Below are 22,736 nucleotides of genomic sequence, written 5' to 3'. Positions count from 1 at the left end.
GTATATATTAATATTCATATAGCATTTACTATATACCAGATTGTTGTATTATAAAGACTTTTTTGGCCTTTGTTTCTGGTTCTTGGGAGAGAGCCTCTAAACCACTGGAATTTATTCCTGGTGGACTTCTCAGACCACAACTGACCTTATGCTACTTAGAATGAAATTTTATAAGGGGTTCCAAGGCAGACTTAGGATAGGGGCTGGCCATGCCAGGTCAGCAACACATGCACTTCCAGGTTGCAGGTACACAATGATTTGCCAGGATGGTGATGCATCCTGAGGACATAGGAGCTTTGCATTTGGGACCCTCTCAGACCTCACCCTATGTTCTCTTTATTTGATTGCCCTCACTTGTACCCTTTATAACAAAACTGTAATCATAGTATAGTGCCTTCCTGAGTTCTGTGAGTTGTTCTAGAGAATTATTGAACTTCCACAAGAGTGGAAACTCTTGAATTTGTGGCCAATTGGTCAGAAGGGTAAGTGGCTTAGGAACACCTGGGCTTGAGGGTGGTGTCTGCAGTGAGCGCAGTCTTGGAAGACTGCTCTCAGCCTGTGAGTCTGCAGTAACCCCAGCTAGTTAATGTCCGAATTGCACTGCAGAGGCATTAGGCATTGTAAAAATAAACTTTAATGAGTATTCATTCTGAACAACTCTATGAAGTCAGGTGCTCTTTTTTCCATATTTGCAGATGAGGAAACTGAAGCACAAAGAGATTGAGTAATTGACCTCAAGCCACACAGCCTGCAAGTCAGGACTCAGACTCAGAGTCCAGCTTTGAAGGCCAGCTGAGATTGTAACCATCATGCTACTAAATCATGATCCTTCTAAATATCATGGGATGGTAGAAGGATGGTTGTAGAATTCTTACTGTAGACTCTAACATGCAGAATTCAGTCCCTTCTTCAGTTTGTCTTTCCCTTGACCTTGAAGCTCAGTTTTAATCCTAAGCCTTGGACTTTATAACTGTGGTGTGCCCCACTCTGCTGGCTGGATCCTTGATTTATTCCATACGAATAGCAAGGCAGAGTTGTCCAAGAGGAAAATAATGGACTATGGAGTGAGCAGACTTCAGTGTGAATCCTGGCTGTGTCACATTCCTACGTCAGACATGTTACTTGACGGTCCCATACCTTGGTTTCCCATCCATAAAATGAAAAGGTGGATGGAGGGGTACCTGGGTGGCTCAGTTGGTTAAGCATCGACTTCGGCGGGTCATGATCTCGTGGCTCGTGGGTTCGAGCCTCGCGTCAGGCTCTCTGCCTACAGCTAGCTCAGAGCCTGGAGCCTGCTTCAGATTTTGTGTCTCCCTCTCTCTCTGTCCCTCCCCTGTTCTCTCTCTCTCTCTTTCTCAAAAATAAATAAAACATTTTTTTTAAAAAGGTGGAAGGAAAAGAATAAAAATGCATTCAGGCATTCTGATTGGAGCGGAACTGAGGTTAAAACTTTTCTGGCATGTGGAACTTAGGGTCCTACTTAAGTTTCTATCCACTCAACATCTATTTGGATCCAGGGATTAGCATGGAAGCTGGGGGTTCTCTGTGGGCATTGGGAAAAGAGCACACCTAAAACAGGTAAATCACTGGGAGGGGCCTGTACTTCTCCTGAGAGAGAGTTTTCCTTTCTCTCCATCAGAGAAGAATCCAGAAAGTTTAACCAGCTTGGGCAATAGCATCTGAAGGTGAGTTGGAGAGGTGTGGGGCTGTCAACTAAACCTGGCCCTACCGAGGCCCCTTGTTAGCATGTGTGTACCTGGGAAGGAAGGGCTGTGCTCACCAACTAGGAGCTGTTGCATTAGGCTCCAACTGCTCCAGCTGCATGATCTTGCTGCGTGTTCCCCTCTAACTCAAACTAACACAGAGGAAGGGTAGTATTTGCTTTCTCCCTTCACAGAAAGGATGGGTTTGAAAACATCAGGGGCCTGTGAAGTAAGAATTTGCACTTCAGCAATGTGAGGGCAGTCGGCCTGGTGGATTTCAGATTTGATTATCCCTGACTACAGCTGGAATACAGTGGGGACCCATAACTGTAATATGATGATGGGGAGGATTGCAGTGGTTTTACATATATCTCTGCATAGGACTTTGTGATCTGTCTGGTTATATTTGGTTGCATTATTTGGCACATGATAAGTACTCAGACTTTATATTTTTTAATTCTTCTCCTCACCTTGCCTTCCCTTTCCTTTCCTTTCCTTTCCTTTCTAGATACTTCCCTGGTGTCGTCTTGCCATACTTTCCCTTCCAGAGTGTAAAGATCTGCCCTGAGTCCCAGTCCTGTGCCTGGCTCTCACTGTACCTGGCTACTCCCTGCCTGTGTGCCTCCATGACTAACTCCTGCTCCTTTACCCCCTTTCCTTGCTGTGACAACATTCCAAAAAGATGAAATTTACTCAGGATCAAACACAATGATATGGGGCCTTCTGGAGGCAGATTTCAGTGGATATTACAAAAGTATCTTGTTGGTTTCAGTTCCTATCCAATGCTTAGTTCTACTGAACTGCTTGCTTCCTCCCAGCTGGGTCTGTGGCCCAGGATCAACTCCATGTACACACACTCGTGCCTGAGTCTTTCCCACAATAAGCATTATGTTCCCCAGTTCCTTCAGGTCTTGTCCCTACCCCACTTTTAGCCCTTCTCCACCCCAAACTCATTTCAATCCATCACCCTATAGGCCTGCACTCCTGTAGTAGCCTCTAGCCTCATGTGTCCATTCATTGAGCGCTCGAGAGTGGTTAGTTGAATTTGAGATGGGCAGTAAGTGTAAAAAGCACATTGAATACTGAAGCCCCAGTGCAAACAAAAGCATGTGAATTACCTCCTTAATAATGTTTGTGTTGATTTCATGTTGAAACATTAAATTTTAGATATATTGTATTATGTGAAATACATTAAAATTATTTTAATCTACCTCCTTTTTAAAAAAATGCTACTAGAACATTTTTTTTAATTTTTTTTTTAACGTTTATTTATTTTTGAGACAGAGAGAGACAGAGCATGAATGGGGGAGGGTCAGAGAGAGGGAGACACAGAATCCGAAACAGGCTCCAGGCTCTGAGCTGTCAGCACAGAGCCCGACATGGGGCTCGAACTCACGGACCGTGAGATCATGACCCGAGCCGAAGTCAGCCGCTCAACCGACTGAGCCACCGAGGCGCCCCTAGAACATTTAAAATTACAAATGTCACTCACATTTTCATTCACATTATATTTTTATTGGAGAGTGTTGTTAGGCAGCCCCTTTAAAAACATAATCTGACCATGCTCTTCTCCTGATTAAAACCCTTCGAGGGTTTCCTAGGGATAAGGTTTCCTAAGGGTATCCTTAGGATAGTGGTCAGATTTCCTAGCATAACGTGAACATTTTCTGATCTGGGCCCTGTTTACTTTTTCATCTCTCCCTATGCTCCTCCCATATGGAGTCACTTGCAGCCATGTGAATGGGCTCTGTTTCTCCTCACCTCTGGACCTTTGCTCATGCCAATTTCTTTACCTGGAAAGTCCTTTCTTCCCATAGTCCATCTCTGGCTCCTCTTTACATTTTAGTTTAGATGTCACTATAGTTTAGGTGCCCTTCCTCAACCTTCCACAGTGTCCAGTGCTTGAACCTTTGATGCCCCTCATCACATTGTTTGATACCCCCCCTCCCATCATCCCTGACCAGTGGCCCTACTTTGCTCACTGATGTGTACCTAATGCCTGTATTAGTGTTTGTCATATAGTGGTTACGATGCTTTTAAACTGAAGTACAACATACACATTTTTGAGTAAAGAAATGCATCAATCAATATTCTTTTAAATCAATAGAGCGTGTCCGATATGCTCAATTCATCAACACGTTCACGAGAGATATGTAGGATTGCTTTGGGGGCTATGACTAAAGACTCAGATTGCTTGGAAATAGATGCCTGATTCCAGTTTTCCAAGAGAACAGGAAACACCTTTTGCCCAGTGACTGAAATCTAAGTTTATCAAGGTCATAGGTACTGGGGGCTGCCATTCTCAAGTACCCGTGCAGCTGGCATTGGCCTCAGAATGCCTGCGAGAAAGCTCTCCTTTAGAGTTGTCCCCACTCTCATGCTGTATAGTAGCAAGAGAACAAGGTCTTTGCCCCAAGACTCAAACCAATTATATTTCTAACAGATCATTCATGCCCCAGAATCTTCTCTCATGATATTTACAGAATAGAGGACCTTTCTGACCTTTGGCTTATAGGTGTCCTTAATAAAACCTGCCCCCATCCCTTAGTGTTTGATATTGAGGTATTGTCTTCACCTAACTTAACCATAAAGACGTAGTTCAAAAGTAAACCTTATAGGTCATCCCAAGTCAGGATTTAATATTGAGGTGGTTTTGGAAACCTCATTTTATGAATTCCAGTTCCCACAGTTGGGGCACAGTATCCCAGAAACCTGTATTCCCCCATTCTCTGATCCAGATAATTGTCCCTCCAATTTATTTAGGCTCATCTGTGTATTTCTGCTCCTACTTAGATATCCTAATATCTTCTCTTTTAAGAAAATCTTACCTATCTTTAATATCTTGGTCAAAGTCTATTCTATGAAACAAAAATAGATCAACTCAATCCTCAATAATGTCTTCTTATCTCCCATAATATTTATTATCCTTATTGTTCTCTTTGGCACTTCAATTTGGTCTTAATGCAGTCTTGTGATATTGATTATATTACTGTGTTAGTGTTACTTAACCTTTCAAAAGATTATGTCATGTGTCTTCAAATATATCATATGCTCCCTGAGGGCACAGCCTGTCGTGTATGTCTTCATAGTCACCCTGGAGCCTCGCATATGGGTCAATAAATTATTTTTGACTGACTGGTGCGTAATAAAAAGAAAGCAGGATAATATCAAATATGAATTGAGTTAGTGAAACTAGATCAATAACATTAAAAACTGATATACTTGAATTTAATAGAAGACCTTGGTTTGTAGGAGGAAAATGGGCTTGGAAGCGTCCATATTTCAGACTCATTGCTCTGAGTAACTTTGAGTATAGGCTCGACCTAGGTGCTGACGATCTAGTGGTAAACAAAACTGGAAAAATTTGGCCGTTAGAGGGCTTAAAATTTTAGTGGTAGAGGTAAATGAAAGCAAGTAAGCACTATATATTATGTTACATAGTATAAGTATTCTGAAGAAAACTGAGGCATGCTGGGGGACAGATGATACAGTTATGAATTCAGAATGTTTAATTCCAGCAGAATTAGGTTCAAAACAGACTCAATCATTTATTATCGGCCATGCACTACTGAATATTTTCCTTAAACTTTAGAATTTTCTGTAAATGAGTTAAAACGAATATCTACTTGTACACTGAGTGTTGCATTAAAATGTATACAAGGGGCGCCTGGGTGGCTCAGTCGGTTAAGCGTCCGACTTTGGCTCAGGTCATGATCTCACGGTCTGTGAGTTCGAGCCCCGCATCGGGCTCTGTGCTGACTGCTCAGAGCCTGGAGCCTGTTTCAGATTCTGTGTCTCCCTCTCTCTCTGCCCCTCCCCTGTTCATGCTCTGTCTCTCTCTGTCTCAAAAATAAAATAAACATTAAAAAAAATTTTTTTTTAAATGTATACAATTCCTTACATACTGTAGGCATTCGGTATATCATACCAGATACATGACCACATAAAATTCTACAGTGGTGAAAGTACTCCCGGACCTGTACAGTTGTAATTGTGCTTACTCTGGCATCTTTGTATGGCCATACATTAAGACATGCTTCAGATACCACCAACTTTGTGAAGCCTTGAGATCCTCTGGTACAAACTAGGCTTCTGCACTCCTCAGGCCTCTTCACGTTTATCTCTTACTTGTGAGCATTATCCTGACCCAGCTAAGGCTATAACTTCTTTGAGGGGAAAAAAAAAAACTGTGATTATTGGCGTTTTCTGATTTTTGACATTTTGCTCACCATTTACATATAATCAAAAACCAAGTGCCATAGAACCTACCTGCAAAGTAGCTCTCAGTATTGCCAATTTTTCAATGATACTGCTCAAATGTAAGCAGTCACTAGCTCTCCTTTGATCTCTGACCCTGCAACATCCTTTAAATGATCTCCTTATTTTCATTCCTAACTTCTTTCACTTCTTTCCACCTCCCAGCCAAAACTATCTTCTTTAAATATGAATCTAATTAAGTTGTATCTTTTATTCTTAAACCCTTCTGTAGAGTCTCATTAGACTTATAATAATATGCAAGCTCCTTACGCAAAGCCCTATGTGACCTGGCCCTGTCTGCATTTCACACCTTACAACTCACCAGCCTCCTCATACACTGCCCTTCAGCTATTTTGGTCCTTTTTTAGTTCCTTAAAATTTCCATTTTTTTTCCTCAAAGCATTCTACCAGAAGCAATCTGTTTTTCCCCCCATTCTTTGCCCAGATAAAACTATATATCCTCCAAGACTCACTTGAAAAGTTATCCCTTTAGAGAAGCACTATGTAATTATCTAGTTATTTCACCTGTCCTCTTGTCTCTAAAAACCCAAGCGTGTTACTTAGTAGTACTTATCACAAACAGTTTGAGGATTTACTTTTATCCTCTCATTAGACTATGAGCTGTATGAGGGCAGGGCAACAACTATGACAGTGAATGTGGAATAAATTGATTAAAAAAAAAACACCTCTTGACACCTACCCGATAGGTGCTATTGTTGGCTAGCTGAATTAATGTTTATTCAGTTTTTAAAGTAATTAAAAATATACTTAGCATTAAATAAACAGGGCCAGTATCCATAGACACTCTGATCTTTGCAGTTCTTGATCAGAGCCCAGAATGTCTTCCTCTGCCCTTCTTACCACCAGCAACCACATCACTGGAAACTGATGGTGTTCTTAGCCAATCTTCTCCCCAAAGCACATCTCCTATCAGTGCCCTGTTCCCAGTATCCTTTTATTAGCTAATCTGGAAGAAGAAATGTATGACTCATGTTAGTTTCAGATTCTGGTACATGAGACTATATTCTTGTCTACATTCTTTATAATCATCATTATATAGATGGTCATATGAAACATGTTACATGAAAATACTAGTATCTCAAGAGGTTTTCATAACCTGGATTTGATAAAACTAACCAATGAGTTGGAATTTCACATGAAGACATGGAAACACCTGCCACTATTCACTTAAAAAGATATAGAGGATGGGAAGAACAGAAGTTAAACTCAGCATGAGTGAAATAGGCTCAGGGCTTTCAGCTGACTCAATATGTTTCAGGACTATAATACATTTGGAGTTCAGAAAAAATGTATTTGCTTTGGAATGAATTAATAGAAGTAGAATAGGGAGAATATGTGTGATCAGACAATGTAAACTAAACAATTCAGGACATGATAATTTAAGGAACATATTTGCAAAGGGTGAGACACAGAAGGTCACCGGGAAGGTGAGGGGAATAAAAACTCTCTTGGAGTAAGAGATATAGATCTTAGAAGAGAGAGAGAAAGAATCATGGAGTTGGCAGAACACAGTTGTCTAAAGCACAAAGCTTTGGAATCCTTCAAATATTAAATTCAAATCCCTCTAGTTTCTGGATATATGACCCTGTATTTTAGTTTTCTCATCTGAGAAACAGGTATATCAACTTCATTAATTGCTTGTGAGGATAAAATGAAAGCGATTAGTCTAGACTCTAAGATGTAGCAATTAGCCAATAACTCTTAGATGTCATTATTAATGCAAATAACATTATAGTGGAATGGCTATATTTAAGAGGGAGTAAGCTTCTTGTCAGTCTAGGAATTCAAACAGAGATTGAATCGACGCTTTTTAGGGTTAGGGGTTAGGGAGATGTGCAAGGAATTCAATATCAGATAGAAAACTATAGTAACTTGCAACTCTGATTTGCTGCTGTTGTTTTTGTTGTTGTTTGCTTTTGTTTTTGTTTTTGTTTTTGTTTTTTTTAAATAATAGGGGCAGAGGACAGAAAGAGAAACAGAGAGCTATCCAGTGGTCAATGAACTGCTTTCCATCTTCCAAGAGGTTTTTAGACAATTCATCATCAGAGCACCTCTGCGGCATCTCACAGACCACTCCCTTATGCTGTGTTCCCCCAACTGTCTTGCCCCAGACAAGTTCACATTCCATGCCACACCTGAATGAGACCCACACTGGAGGGGGGAGGGAGGCACAGGTGTGCAGGATTAGGTCTGGCCTGCCTCCCTCTGCTTCTCTTCCTCAGCCCCTCCCTCCTGCACTGGTTTCAGTCAGCAAATCACCCTGGGGACTGATAAGGCTCTTGTAACCCGTGGCAACCAGCTGCCTTTGGCTAGAAAATGGCTTTTCCATAATTTCATAATGTACTTCAGTGGAGGGGGCAGGGGAAGAAAATGGGAAAATAAATAAATAAGTCTGGCTCTGAAGACTGTTGTACTCATGGCAGGGAATGAAGGGTTGTAATATTCTCCAAGTTGATTATACTGCCCTTTCATAGGTAAATTGCTCTCTTCCAATAAATTTAGAAAGGCCCTCCTTACCGTGCCATTTAAAAGAGGTCTAGAACTAGCCACATTCTAATTATTTTTAACACAAGTGTGGTGGCCCAATTTGGAGAGACAGGCTGATGCCAACTCTGAGTTGTCCCCAGATTTTGAGACAGGTCCTTAGAATACCACTGGAAAGTTATTTTTCCAAAAGAAAAATATTTTACCTTCCTCAAAACACCATAATTAGTTTCCACCACCCATATACTAAGAATCACAGAACTGAGAACTGTAAGAGGCAAGGATGATTATCTTGTTAAACCCTTAACTGTGTTATATTACTGGGGTCAATGGATAGGAATAGCCATCCAAGATACCTAAGGTCAAGAATGGCCAAGGAAGGTCTGGAAACTCAGGTCTCCCAATTTACAATAAAATATTCTTCTACTTTTTCTTTTGGACAGTCTCATTTGCTGCATCTCTCTGTTTTCTGAATATAGCCTCTCTTTGTTTTCAGATTTCAGTAAATTTAATGGATAACAGTGTACATCCACTAATCTAGCTTTAATAATGAGTAATGAAATAATAATGGGATGTCTTAGATTTATTTATTTCATTATTCTAAGACTTTTTCCTCATTTCTGATTCCAGTGGTTTTAAAAACTCATTGTCAAGAGTTTTCAACAGCAGTCTCTGTTTCACACATATTTAAAATATTTTTATTCATTTTTTTCATTTGATAAATACTTACTGAAGGTATACTCTGTGCAGAGTCCTGTATGAGGCCTTTAAGAAACACCAAGTAACCTACTGAAAACCATAATCACAACAAAAATAGTAACATGCACCCCAAATGTTATGAGCCATGTTTTAACAAGATGTGAAAACTTTGATTCTTAACCTTAACTGCTCAATTAACTTGTTTTAGTGTGAAAGTCATTTGCTTAATCTTGCTTACTTGAAAGATATTCTTGACGTTCATTGTCAGCTGCATTGCTGAAAGAAAATTACTATTCGAAATTACTTTTCTATGCTATCAGAATTTTCCATTCTAACATTAAAAAAATAAAAGTAAATAGGATTCTGAGGTCGACTCAACAGTAATGACCTCAAATCTCTCATTCCTGTATTATTTTTATTCATCAAAATAACCCTATTTTTATTTAGGAATTCATGTTAATCTTTTTATTACGTTTATTTATTTTTGAGAGATAGAGACAGAGCACAATCAAGGGAGTGGCAGAGAGAGGGAGACACAGAATTGAAAGCAGACTTCAGGCTCCGAGCTGTCAGCACAGAGCCCGATGCGAGGCTTGAACCCACAAACCATGAGACCATGACCTGAGCTGAAGTCAGACGCTTAACCGACCGAGCCACCCAGGTGCCCCTCATGTTAATTTTTAATTTGACATCACCACTTTTTAAGTAGTCCTCATATTTACAATGTGCATGTGAAATGTTTGAATGACATGATATAGTGAAGGGGGATCTGCTAGAAAAAGGGGTGTCAGGAAGGAGAAATAACGTGGCATCTGCCACGAGTCGACAATGACTGAACCTGGGTGGTGAGCTCCTCAGGGGTTACTGCTCCATAGCTTCTGCCTTTGTATATGTTTAAACGTTTCGGTTATAAAAAGGTTACATTAAAAACAGCCTAATTTTTTTCTCACTGAGATTCCAAATAGGGAAAAAGCACACATTTGGGTTTATAAAATATGTTTGACCTACTGAAATACTGGGCTTGGTTTGTTTTGTTTCAGCGTACCACGTAAGATTTGTTTGGAATCTGTGGACGGTGAAAACCAGCGTGCATCTCATTTGTGTCTAACCCTCTCAGAGATGGTTGTCACCAGCAGGACGGAAGGAAAGGACAATAAAAGGACCCAGAGAACTCTGTGATTTGTCTAAGACCACACATTGAGCTAGGTTCAGTCTGGGACCTAGACCACTTTTCCTAACCTTGAGCTGTCCCTCACCTGGGAGAAAAGCAAGTTGCCCTTTAAAAGTTCAGTAATTGAGGGGCGCCTGGGTGGCTCAGTCGGTTAAGCGGCCGACTTCAGCTCAGGTCACGATCTCGCTGTCTGTGAGTTCGAGCCCCGCGTCGGGCTCTGGGCTGATGGCTCAGAGCCTGGAGCCTGCTTCGGATTCTGTGTCTCCCTCTCTCTCTCTGCCCCTCCCCCGTTCATGCTCTGTCTCTGTCTCAAAAATAAAATAAAACGTTAAAAAAATTTAAAAAAAAAAAAAAAAAAAAAAAAAGTTCAGTAATTGAAGGCACAAAAAATTATGGTCATACGATAGATTGTAAATGAACTCTACACATAATAGGCCCTTCCTAGGTGGAAATGGCATTATCGTAGTTTTGCCATCCAAAGGTCCATCCTGACTCTGTGCCCCTACACTATATTAAACCCGTTTATAGGCAAAAAGCTATTTCCCATGCAAACACAAGTTGATAGAACAATCAACAGGCATTTGATGTAGTTGGTGGCAAACAGGAACTATCTGTTGACATTTTTGTGTTATTTTATGTACTCTGTGTATGTGTGTGTGTGTGTTTATGAAATTTTTTTTTTTTTTACATTAACTTCTCTCTTAAATATGTCTTCCAGCCAGCTTCATGATTGGATTTTCTTTTGTTATAAGAAGCGAACATAAATTACTCCTGTCGGGTGCAGGTTAGGTTACAGGATTTCTTTTCTTCTGTCACCATCAAAACCTGGGTGTCAGAAAGCTTTAATATTTAATGCAGGCCTAATTAGTCTCAGTTGGGCCCAGGGCACTTAGCAAAACCTGACACCAGCCATAGAGTCAAGTTCATTTAGAGAGCATAATTACCAGTTATTTCTATACTGCAATAAATGCCCCTATTAGAGTAGCCTTCCTCTCACCCCCTGATTTTACAAGTAAATTGAAAAATAAAGGAATAGAAAAGACTTTGATTCCTGGTGACAGTGGGCAAAGATTATGTAATTTGATTCTGGGTCTGACATTTCTGAGGTAACTCGAAGTAATTTGCAAGCATATAAAAATAGAATCAGAGATGGCTGGAAAAACCTGCAAGAGTTGGATCTGTAACAGGTTGTTAAAGTTCAAGATTCATGAGGGTAAATTTCTGCCCATGACCAACATTCTGAAAATAGCTTTTACATATGTGTGATCAGTCATTCAGAAAATGCATATCAAAGGCTTATTGTGGGCAGGTGTCATACTAAGTCCTAGGGTCACAGTGGTAAAAATGAAAGGATTTCTGCTCTGGAGGTATACATTCTAGCAGGGGGCCACAGAATTGAAAGAAATCACATATTAATTTGTAGTTACACTTTTGCTTACTGCTACACTGGAGAGTCATAAGATGCTACGATGATAGCAGGGTGATCTGACCTCAACTGGGTTATCAGGAAAAGTGTCCCCGAGGTGTGGACATTTTCCCTAAAATCTGAAGGAGCAGGAGGAAGAGTGAAGAGCAGGAACAGAGAGAAGTGCATAAAGTCTCCGGGCAGGGAGGAGGCACAGTGTGTTTATGGAATGAGAGAAGGTCTGTGTGATGATTCCCCAAGAGCCCTGGGACATGAGAGGATGAAGGCATCGGAAATCAGATAATGCAGACCCTGGTGGGCCATGTCAAGGGACTACACAGTTGTGTCATTGTACAGTGTCTGTCTTGGTACGATACCTGTCTTACTCCCTTCGAAACCCTGAGCACCCAACCTGCATGCATTGAATGAATCAGCTGAATGAACAAGGAATGACCATCACAAAGTCCGACACCCCAGTTCCAGTACTGCTTGCTTTTTTGCGCCAATTTACAATTCAGAAAGACCCCCTTTCCCTATACAACGTGGTCCTCAGTGCCATCACCTAAGGCAGGAATAATTATTGCCTTTAAACCTAGGGGAAATTGGCTTTGTCCAAACTCCTACCACTGCAATGCCAGAGCTGAGACTGAAAGAGAGGTTCACATTCATCCAGAAAGGAGTTTGTTATCTGAATATTGTGCTGTTTCTAGACAAACATTTCCAACCTTATCTCCTATAGCAGTTCTCCCCCTGCCTTCATCCTCTTCCCCCCCTTGTCACTCCATGGTACCCACAAGTCTCAGTTCAAGAGTAGACTTCCTTTATGAGCTTCCCAGCTGTGTTAGCCCCCATGAGCCTTTATAGCAGCTCAAGTCAGCATTACACATTTTATCACTTGATTCTTTGTGACCTTCATGTTCTTTTGTTGCGTCTGATGGTGTGCCTTTCTGCTCTAAATAGAGCATATGTCCCATGAGGGCAAAAACCCTGTGTTTGTTTGTTTGTTTCTTTCTTTTTTTTTTTTTTTTCTTTTCCTGCAGCCAGTACACAAAGCACAGGAGACAGTAAATAAACACTTGTTGATGGATTGATCCCTGGGAGAAAGCGCAATTCCCTCACCTGAATGGGAAGAATTTTTATCTCCCTTTTGTTTACCTACAAGATCTGAAAATTCTGAGAGACTGACTATTGCTGAATTGATTGGGTGAATGGTGGTGTGAGGGCAAAAGGGTGGAGCTTGGGAGGGGTTGCTCTAGTGATTTATTGGAAAACCTGTCCCAGCCAGAATCTTAACCAGCCCAGGTGACCCTCTCCATGGCTATCCCTGACCTTTAGTATTTAGTAGCCAAGCTCAATGCTGTTTGCTCACCTACTTGAATCTCTAAAACATTTCTCAGTTGATCTTACCTCCTCACATACTTTTGAAATCCCATTCTCTCCCATATTATAAGATTGTTTGATTATGATCTTGTGTTTATCTTCTGGTAACTCCCTCACCTTTCTAGATGTTTCTTCAAGGAAATAATTTGGTTCTTTTCTATGAGCCACCAATTAAAATTCTTTTCTCCATCCTCCCAATATAGTTTCATCGATTTTATACTAAATCTATATTTACAGCTTATAACAATGTATAGTTCACAGCTGAAACATGCAGCATACCACAATTGTGGATGTGTTTGTGAGTGTATACACACATGTATACTACTCCTACAGTTGACAATTGACTCCTGTTTTTCTGTTGGGTTACGTTTCCATGTTCTTATGACTGATTCCATCTCAGAGGTCTTTTACTCAACGTACTGAAATGCAACAGGTAATGCTAATGCATTGTGTCCCCTTCCTTTCCTTTTCCTTTTCCTTTCCCTCTTTCCCTCTTTCCCTCTTTCCCTCTTTCCCTCTTTCCCTTTCCCTTTCCCTTTCCCTTTCCCTTTCCCTCCCCTCTCCTTCCCTCCCCTCTCCTCCCCTTCCCTCCCCTTCCCTCCCCTTCCCTCCCCTTCCCTTCCCTTCCCTTCCCTTCCCTTCCCTTCCCTTCCCTTCCCTTCCCTTCCCTTCCCTTCCCTTCCCTTCCCTTCCCTTCCCTCCCCTCCCCTCCCCTCCCCTCCCCTCCCCTCCCCTTCCCTTCGTCTTGGAGCAAACCTCCAGCAGCCCTTCATCTCCCGTAATCAACACTGTTGGTGCAGGCTGCTTGCAGTTTCTGACCTAGGACTCTCCTCAGCCATTGTACTGGGGCTTGCTTTCACCTTTTGCATGTTAGATCGACTATTTCCTGATTCTTGTATCTCCTTTCATGGATTACTCTCTCATTTAGGTGACATGCAAACTCCATCCTCCTGAAAAAGTGTACATAGGCGTTAAGTATTTGAGTCCCTTCCTTTGCGTCTGAAATATTGTTATTAATATTCAATAATGGCTTACATATAGAATTCTGTGTTTGAAATGAGTTTCTTTCAGAATTTCTACAGTATCGCTCTGTCTGACAGGTTCCAATATTGTTTATAGAAAGCCTAATGCCATTCTGATTCCCAGTCCTTTGTATATGATCTGTTTCATATCTCTTTGAAGCTTTAAGAATATTTGACTTATTTGTCATGTTCTGAAATCTTATAATGATATGCTTTGATATGCTGGGTACTCCACAAGCCTTTGTTAAATTATTTCTTTGGTAAATACCTTTCTTCCATTTTGTCTTTATTTGTAACTTACTTTGGTCAGATATTAGACTTGCTGTATTAGTATTCCCTGTTAGATTTATTTTCTATTTTCTATCTATTTTTCTATTTACTTTCAGGGTTGTTTTCGTGACCTTAACATTGTATCTTTGTTTTGAATTATAAATATGTTTGGGGCACCCGGTTGGCTCAGCCAGTTAAGCGTCCCAACTTCGGCTCGGGTCATGATCTCGCGGTTTGTGAGTGCAAGCCCCGAGTTGGGCTCTGTGCTGACAGCTCAGAGCCTGGAGCCTGCTTCAGATTCTGTGTCTCCCTCTCTCTATCTGCCCCTCCCCTGCTCATACTCTGTCTCTCTCTCTCTCTCAAAAATGAATAAACTTAAAAGAATAAATAAGTAACTGTTTAATTTTTGCTACCAGTTTTCAAATTTCAAGATCTCTTTTTTTCCTCTGTGACATTTTTACAACATTGTTTTTCATTTCAATAATCAAATATCTTTTTTTTTTTTTCTAAAGACCAATTATATATTTTTAGACCTTTCTTTTTGTTCTCTACATTATTTCTATTTCCTTGGTGTTCCTTTTCTAAAATTTGTTTCGGTCTTTTGTTTTTTTCATATAAGCTTTAATTTTATATCTCTTTTTTATCTAGTTATCTCAGTAAGAAGCTTCTTTGGAGCAATGTGTATGGTGAAGCTTATCAACTGGTGAGTTTCACCGAAAGGTAGTTGAGCTAGTTCCTGGCCTTTGTGTTGGCAGATGTCTACTCATATAGGTCCTCTGTTAGACCAGCCACTTCCCCAAGAGGGATGCCTGGGAGACCTAAGCTTGGATTCCAGCAATCTGGAAGCCAAGGAGGGCAGACTTGCAGTTGGTACTTCGGCTTCCCATGCATTGCCCTTTGTCTAGCCTCACTTGCGCCTAGTGTCCCTAAGAGTAGAATCCTTCTGATTCAACCTTTTAAGAGACTAAGTCTCCTGTCTTATTTTGGAAAGGAGTATCCAACTTTTGAAGGAGTTCTTCTCAGGGTCTCACTGTTCTTTACACACTTTCAACCAACCCTCTTTTTTTTTCTTTATAAGTTTATTTTGAGAGAGAGAGAGAGTGTGTGAGTGAGGGAGGGGCAGAGAGAGAAAGAGGGAGAGGGAATCCCAAGCAGACTCCATGCTATTAGTGGAGAGCCTGACATGGGGCTCGAAATCGTGAAACTGTGAGATCATGACCTGAGCCGAAACCAAGAGTGGGACGCTTAACCAGCTGAGTCACCTGGGCATCCCCTTCAACCAACCCTCTTAATTACCGGTCCCACCAATCATCCCTGGCTTCACTGCTACATGGCATCTCCAAATCCTGACTCTCTCCAGGTTTCCATGATGCCAGTCATGCTGGCAGGCCAAGTCAGTCACTACTTATCCATATACACTTTTACCTTTTGTTATTCAATGAATGTAATGTTACTGACATTCCTCGTTATTTACTAACTCTTCTCTTATTCTCCTTTACGCCATAGATTCAGTTATTTTTTTGGTCAGTCACTATCATTTTAGTTAGAATGGGGAAGGTGGTTTCAATTTACTGCTATGTTTAACTTCATGTCCACGATTTTCTCTTCCATTTTCTTTCTCCTTTTCATGAGCATTTAGTCATTTTAAGCCCAGAGAAGGCTTGCATGTACAGTCACAGCCTAAACCAGTTTCTGTATACAAAAGGTGTCTTCTAGTTAGAACTCAATGTTTTGCAACACTCAGTGTACTGTGTCTAAATTAGAATGAATGCATCATCATTTCTGACCATAGAATAAACCCTTGGTTAATGTTCAACAGCATAATCCAAATGAGAATTAGTCATTTTGCCTTTAAATGGGATCCATAGCACTTGCAAAGCCTGTATTGAAATGTGATTTGTACTTTTATTCAATGAGAGATTTGCTGAGTATCTTCTTTGTGTCTAACACTGTGTTAAAACTGGCTGATAGACACATAAAAAATTTACTCTCACAGAGCTCATGCTGCCATGAAGGAAACAAAAATGTAAGCAAGACATTACCATGTAATATGATAAATGCCGTAATAGAAGTGAGCACAAGGGTTATATGGGCGGGAGGACTTCCCAGAGGACAGCACTTGAGTGAAATATTGAAGAATAATTAGAAGTTCTCCAGCTATAGAATGACATGAAGAACACTCTTGGCAGAAGGGGTGCTATGTACAAATTCTGGGAAGCATGAAGCAAGTGGTGGTTCACTGAGGAATAATAATTCAGTCGTCATAGAGCCCAGAGTGGCAGAGTTGGGGTGATAGGAGATAGAACCAGAGGTGCGTCCCAGGGTAGACCATGAAGAGCTTCTAGTGCTATCCTAAGGAATTTTGGTGCATGTTCAGACTATTTAAGGGGCACTTGGGTGGCTCAGTTGGTTAAATGTCAGACTCTTGATTTTGGCTCAGGTCATGATCTCACGGTTGGTGAATCTGAGCCCTGTATTAGGCTGTGCTGACAGTGTGGAGCCTGTTTGGGATTCCCTCTCTCTCTCCCCTCTCTCTGGCCCTCCCCCACTCACACTAGCATGCACGCTCTCCCTCTCTCAAATAAATAAACTTAAAAAAAAAAAAGATTGATTGAGGCTCCTGGGTGGCTCAGTCAGTTAAGTGTTCGACCTCAGCTCAGGTCATGATCTCATGGTTCATGAGTTCAAGCCCCATGTCGGGCTGACAACTCAGAGCCAGGAACCTGCTTCAGATTCTCTGTCTCCCTCTCTCTCTTTGTCCCTCCCCCACTTGCTCTCTCTCTCTCTCTCTCAAAAATAAGTGTTACAAAAAAAAATTAGAAGATTTCATTTTTCATTTGCTAAATTATATTAATGGATCTTCCAGTCTAACATAGGACATTTGAATGTTTATACTAACCCACACACATGTTCACACACTTATGCAATTACAGGTATGCTATGAGTTCCAGATTCCTAGATTTTTATATTTCCCATGCTGTTGGGTTAATTTGCTGCATCCTGAGATAAATGAAGGAAAGGCAAGACTGTTGGGTCTTGTGCTTCCTAGGGCATGTGATCTAACATCAGCAAACAGTCACAGCCAGGAAAACTGACAAGAGAGTCTATTCCAAGTCCTTGGTAAAAACTGGCAAAACACACATATCTGGGGACTATGAGGCCCCAAAGGACCCACAACGATCTCACTAACAATTGGGTTTTCTAATTATAATGTATAGTAAGCTCCTTGCTCCTAGGACTGCCATCAGAAGCCACACAGGTGTTGTGAGGGGATAATGCAGAAAGAGTTTGTACCTTGGGTAAAATCATCTTTCCAGCCATAGGAGAGATTAGAATTCTAAAGTATATGAACATAATGAGTTTTTTCCCTGATTTCTGGGTTCTAGAAGGAAATAGCAAGCTCAGATTTTGGGGAAGCCCATACCAGGAGACCATGAGGGCAGTGATCACTAATAATTGGAAGACAATAAAGAGACCATATGTGTGGACCACTTATTATGGTTTGTCAAATATTTTCATACCTAGCTTTTAATTTGATGTTTATGACCTCTTGAGAGAGGCAGAGAGATATGCACCATCCCTACATTTTTCAGATCTGCAAGTACATTCCAGGAAGCTAAAATGTGCTCAAGATCACGAAAGTAGAATGCCACTGAACCAGAGCTGAAATCCTAAGTCTCAGGTCTAGTGTTCTAGAATCTACCCTCATTCTTTGCCCGGATTTTCTCTCTTGCTGGGTATAGGTATGCGGAGGTGGGTTTGGGCTGTGAGCATTCAGAACAAGTAATGCTTACCTCATGGTTTTGTGGTAGGCAGGATAGCTGACAGGTATTCCAGGACTATTTTATAAGAAATGCAATGTTCCCAAGACCAAATCTATAGTTTATTTAAGCCCTTAGAGCTTACATGCATTGTTCTTCATGACAGCAGACCACAAGGGGTTAAAGATGGGGCAAGAGGGAGGATAATTGACATGTGGGCCTATTGGTCTTTCCCCAGGCCATCTGGGAGCTTAAATAGCCAACAGTTAATTAAAAATAAACTGACACTTTACTTTAAGGATAGTTTTAATAACCATTTATAAATGTTACATTAAAAATTCATGCACTGTTATCAACTCCTGCTAAGGATTTACAGCACAATGAAGGTGTTATGAATGTTTTATAGGTACTGGGGAGAAGGCTCTTCCTGTAGAGATATTTTCAGAAGACTATTTGTCTTTTCCAGGCCACATCATAAGTGCTAAAGACAACAACAGCTTGTGAAATAAAAACAGCTCCCAAAGTTCAGGTTGTGATCTTGTCCATATACTTCTGACTGGCTGCAGCTCTTTCCTTTGGCACGGTGTGTTCTTAGCAGACTGTTCCAAGTTGAGGATGATATAGAGAGGAAAAACAAGCTGGCAGTGACAACTCATAAAATGGCAGGTGTGAAACCCCCACCCCAAAAGATCTTGCATATCTCTGATGGAGAAAATGAGTAGAAACTGAAGGCATGGTATCTGGTGACCGTGAATTCCACTAACCAACAATATTTACCTCTGCTTTTGGAGATTCTGTTACACCACGAAGCGGTAGCTCCTTATCTGCTCTACTTGGTCACATCCTGCAAATTTGAGTATAATTCCCACATGTTGTAGATGCATCTTTTTGACCATGAGTTTGGGAAACGTGTCCTCCAGCTGCTGCCTTTTCTTTTCTCCAGATAGGAGCTGTCACAAAAGGCATACTACAGGCATTAAAGAGAACTCCAAGGTGTCTGCTTCACAGGTAACAAGTGGAGACTGCATTTCCTTGTTCTTGAGCCGAGAATTACAAACTTTATCTCTTAGTGGTTTAAAGTCGGTGACTTTGTACAAATCATGACTGGATTTTAAAGCCTTAGATGGTTGCATGCAAGGGTGGCCCAGCTTCCCAGGTAAAGCGAAAAGAAATAGAAATCAGTGGTACATTTAAAAAAAAAATTGATGTTGTTGTTGAGAACATTTAGGTTCTACTCTCTTAGCAAATTTCAATTGTTACAACATAGTCTTATCCACTGTAGTCACCATGTTATACAGTAGAGCTTCAGAACTTACTCATCTTATAGCTGAAAGCTTGCTCCCTTTGACCACCCTCTCTTTCTCCTGCTTCCAGGCTCCTGATAACCACTTTTCTACCCTGTTTCTAAGAGTTGACTTTTCTTTACATATCACGTATAAGTGATACCGTGTAGTACATTTGTTTTTATTTCTCTGTTGTCCTTTTAGTTCTATATGTACAGGTCAGTGTCCTGTGATCTTCTCACCTTGTAAGGAACTTAAGGCTATGCACTATATCTAGCTCCTGATGCCATTTTGACTGATCAAAATATCAATTGGGACCTATGGTAGCGGAAACACAATACATGCTTTATGAGCAATAACCTAAAAGGACTCAAAATGAGAAATGTTTTTGGTGAGCGTCAGTTTACATTTTAGGCACCATTGCTTTCTCAGAGTCTTTCGCTTTATTTATTTGGGACTCATTATGTCCCTCTGCTTACAACCCTTCCAGTCTGAGTGGTTTGTGTGAGTGGCTCTTGAATATATCATGGCAATTTGTATTAAAAATGACATAAAAATAAAGCATCACAATCATCACATATTACGGGGCATAAATAAATCTAGATCCTTATTTTTCTTTATTCCTTTTTTTGTTTGCTTCCAGACTGCTAGAAGAAACATCATTAACTTTTTAAAATTACAAAATCATACCCTTTGAAGTTGGATTAAACAAAAAGTTCGTACTTTAACTCCTCCTAGTAGAAATAGAAGGATTGAAAAGAGAATAAAACAGTTGGGGAGGAAGCCATGATACTCATGTGTGGGGGAATGTGAGGGAAGAGAAAGGAGTAGGGAGGTCAGGAAATGAGGGGTAGAAGGGACGGAGGCAAAAGGCAAGTTTACATTTTTGGAACCAGTTGCAAATGCCTATTTGCCACAAGATCAGATCTGGAAACCACTAGGCTGGTCTCATGTCGTAACACAGTTGTAAGACTTGAACTTGTGTTGATGTCCTTGCCCGGCCACTCTTCTGCCTCAGTGTCCTTCATTATCACATCAGGATAAGTATAAAACCTCCCCCGCCCCACCACCAAAAGGGTAATAGCTTCCTCATGATATCGTTTGGAGAATCAAATGAGATCATGAATGTAACTTACAAATTTAGCCTGAACATTTTCACAACTGTGAGATGTTGTCATCTTTAAAGTAGCACTTTGTAACCTACCGTTTTCATATGCATTATAGTATCATCCTTCTAAAACTCTATTGTCAGGACAGTAGAATTGTGTGTGAGGAAACAGATGCCCCAATCCATCCTCCACACTGCATCCCTGCTCTTCCTTTTCCCCACCTTCCTCCTGAGATTGTGCCTGTAAAGCCGGTTGTCCCATTGTCATCCATGGGCTGTTAGTTTGTTCTTTACAAACCTATATCTGGGAGGCCAAATTCAGCAAAGCATACCCAAGAGGGATTACTGCTGCTCTGGCTTCACAAAAAGTTTGTTTCATTTGTTTTATCTTTTCATTCAAGTGTGCTGGATCAGACCCCTGCTGCTTCTCAGCCTTATCTGCTACCATGTCTGTCATGGATTTTCAGGCAGTGCAGGAAAAAATAAGGGCGGGGGTGGGGTGGGGGGGGGGCTTACAGTTGGCGGCCTTCTTACCATCCTCATCACACATACAGACAGATTGTCTTTCCAGTGAGCTATCTAAGCTCCTTCCCACTTACACTTTCTCACATGGTGACCTATGGAAATATACCATATGGATGTATCTTTATATGCATTTAAACATAATAATTAGCCTTTAGCACTCCAAAGTGTTGAAGCTTTATAATTCATTACTCTTTAGATAAGTGGAAAAGAGTAGTGAACTTGGGTTGAGGATAGAAGTCTGAATTTTTTTCTGTTCCTGCCAGGAACTGGCTGCCATCTATGTGATTTGGGGGCAGTATCTTCATGCTGCCTCCAAGTTTTCCATATATAAAGTTAAAGAGAGGAACTCAATGGTGAGAGAGAAGTGGCAAGAGTGTTACTTCCTACCTCCAAGCCCATAGAAGCCAATCTAATATCAGGAACTTTATATATTTACTAACTGCTTTGGATTGGAAGTTTGCATCCCCCAAAATACATATGTCAAAACCGTAACTCCCAATATGATGGTATTAGAAGGTGGGCCCTTTGGGAGGTGATTAGGGTTCTGCCTTCATGAATGGGGTCATTGCCCTTATAAAAGAGACCCCAGAGAGCTCTCACCTCATCTGTGCTGTGAGGACACAGTGAGAAGATAGCCATCTGTGAGCCTGAAGAACTGTGAGAAAACAATGCTGTTTAAGCCACTCACATTATGGTATTTTTGTTATGGCAGCCCAATGGACTAAAACACCCTATAGTGTTTTAGGCTAAGACGTGAAGAAGTGGTCTCTTAACTAGACCTTGAATATTAAGTAGGAATCATATAGGTACAGGTGAATGTAAGGCATTCCAGTTGATGTCCAGAGATAGGATAGAACAGCATAGTCATTTATTCACTCGTCCAGAGTGTCCACTCTCACAGTCACTATTCTGGGGTCTGGGGATACAGCAGTGAACAAGAAAAACAAAAATCATTAAGTTATCATGGAGTTTGCATTCTAGTTGGGAGAAAACTTGCAGTTCCTTTCATCTGAAGGAGAGAATGAATTCAAGAGAACAGTGGTAGTTGTGTGAAATTATACTGTGTTGGACAATTGGAGGGCGTTCCATTCCAGCCTAAGTTTGAGTTTCATGGTAATGCATTGGTGCTATTTCTTTTTTTAATTTTTTATAATGTTTATTTATTTTTGACAGAGACAGAGTGAAAGTGGGAGGGGCAGAGAGAGAGAGAGACAAAATCTGAAGCAGGCTCCAGGCTCTGAGCCATCAGCACAGCGCCTGATACGGGCCTCGAACCCACAAACTGTGAGATCATGACCAGAGCCAAAGTCAGATGCTTAACCAACTGAGCCACCCAGGTGTGCCCCACATTGGTGCTATTCTTAAAACCTGCTGCTGGGCCATGGGGATCAATAGAACCTTTCCTAACCAGAGTAACAATGCAGGGAAGAACAAGCCTTATGACCTCTTGAAGGTGATCACAGACAATAGAGCTATAGATGTGGGTTGGCTAAAGGAGAAGAGAAAGCCATCCATCCATGGTGGAAATATCTCAGGCTTTGGAGTCAGATTGATACTTTCTAGTTGTGGGACTCCAGAGGAGTTATTTAATTTGTGTGAGTGTTGGTTTCTTCTTTCGTCAAATAAAACCCAATTTATATGCTTACT

Source organism: Panthera leo, chromosome D4 (assembly GCF_018350215.1).
Source record: "Panthera leo isolate Ple1 chromosome D4, P.leo_Ple1_pat1.1, whole genome shotgun sequence".
Taxonomy (NCBI): domain Eukaryota; kingdom Metazoa; phylum Chordata; class Mammalia; order Carnivora; family Felidae; genus Panthera; species Panthera leo.
Note: the sequence above shows the minus strand (reverse complement) of the source record.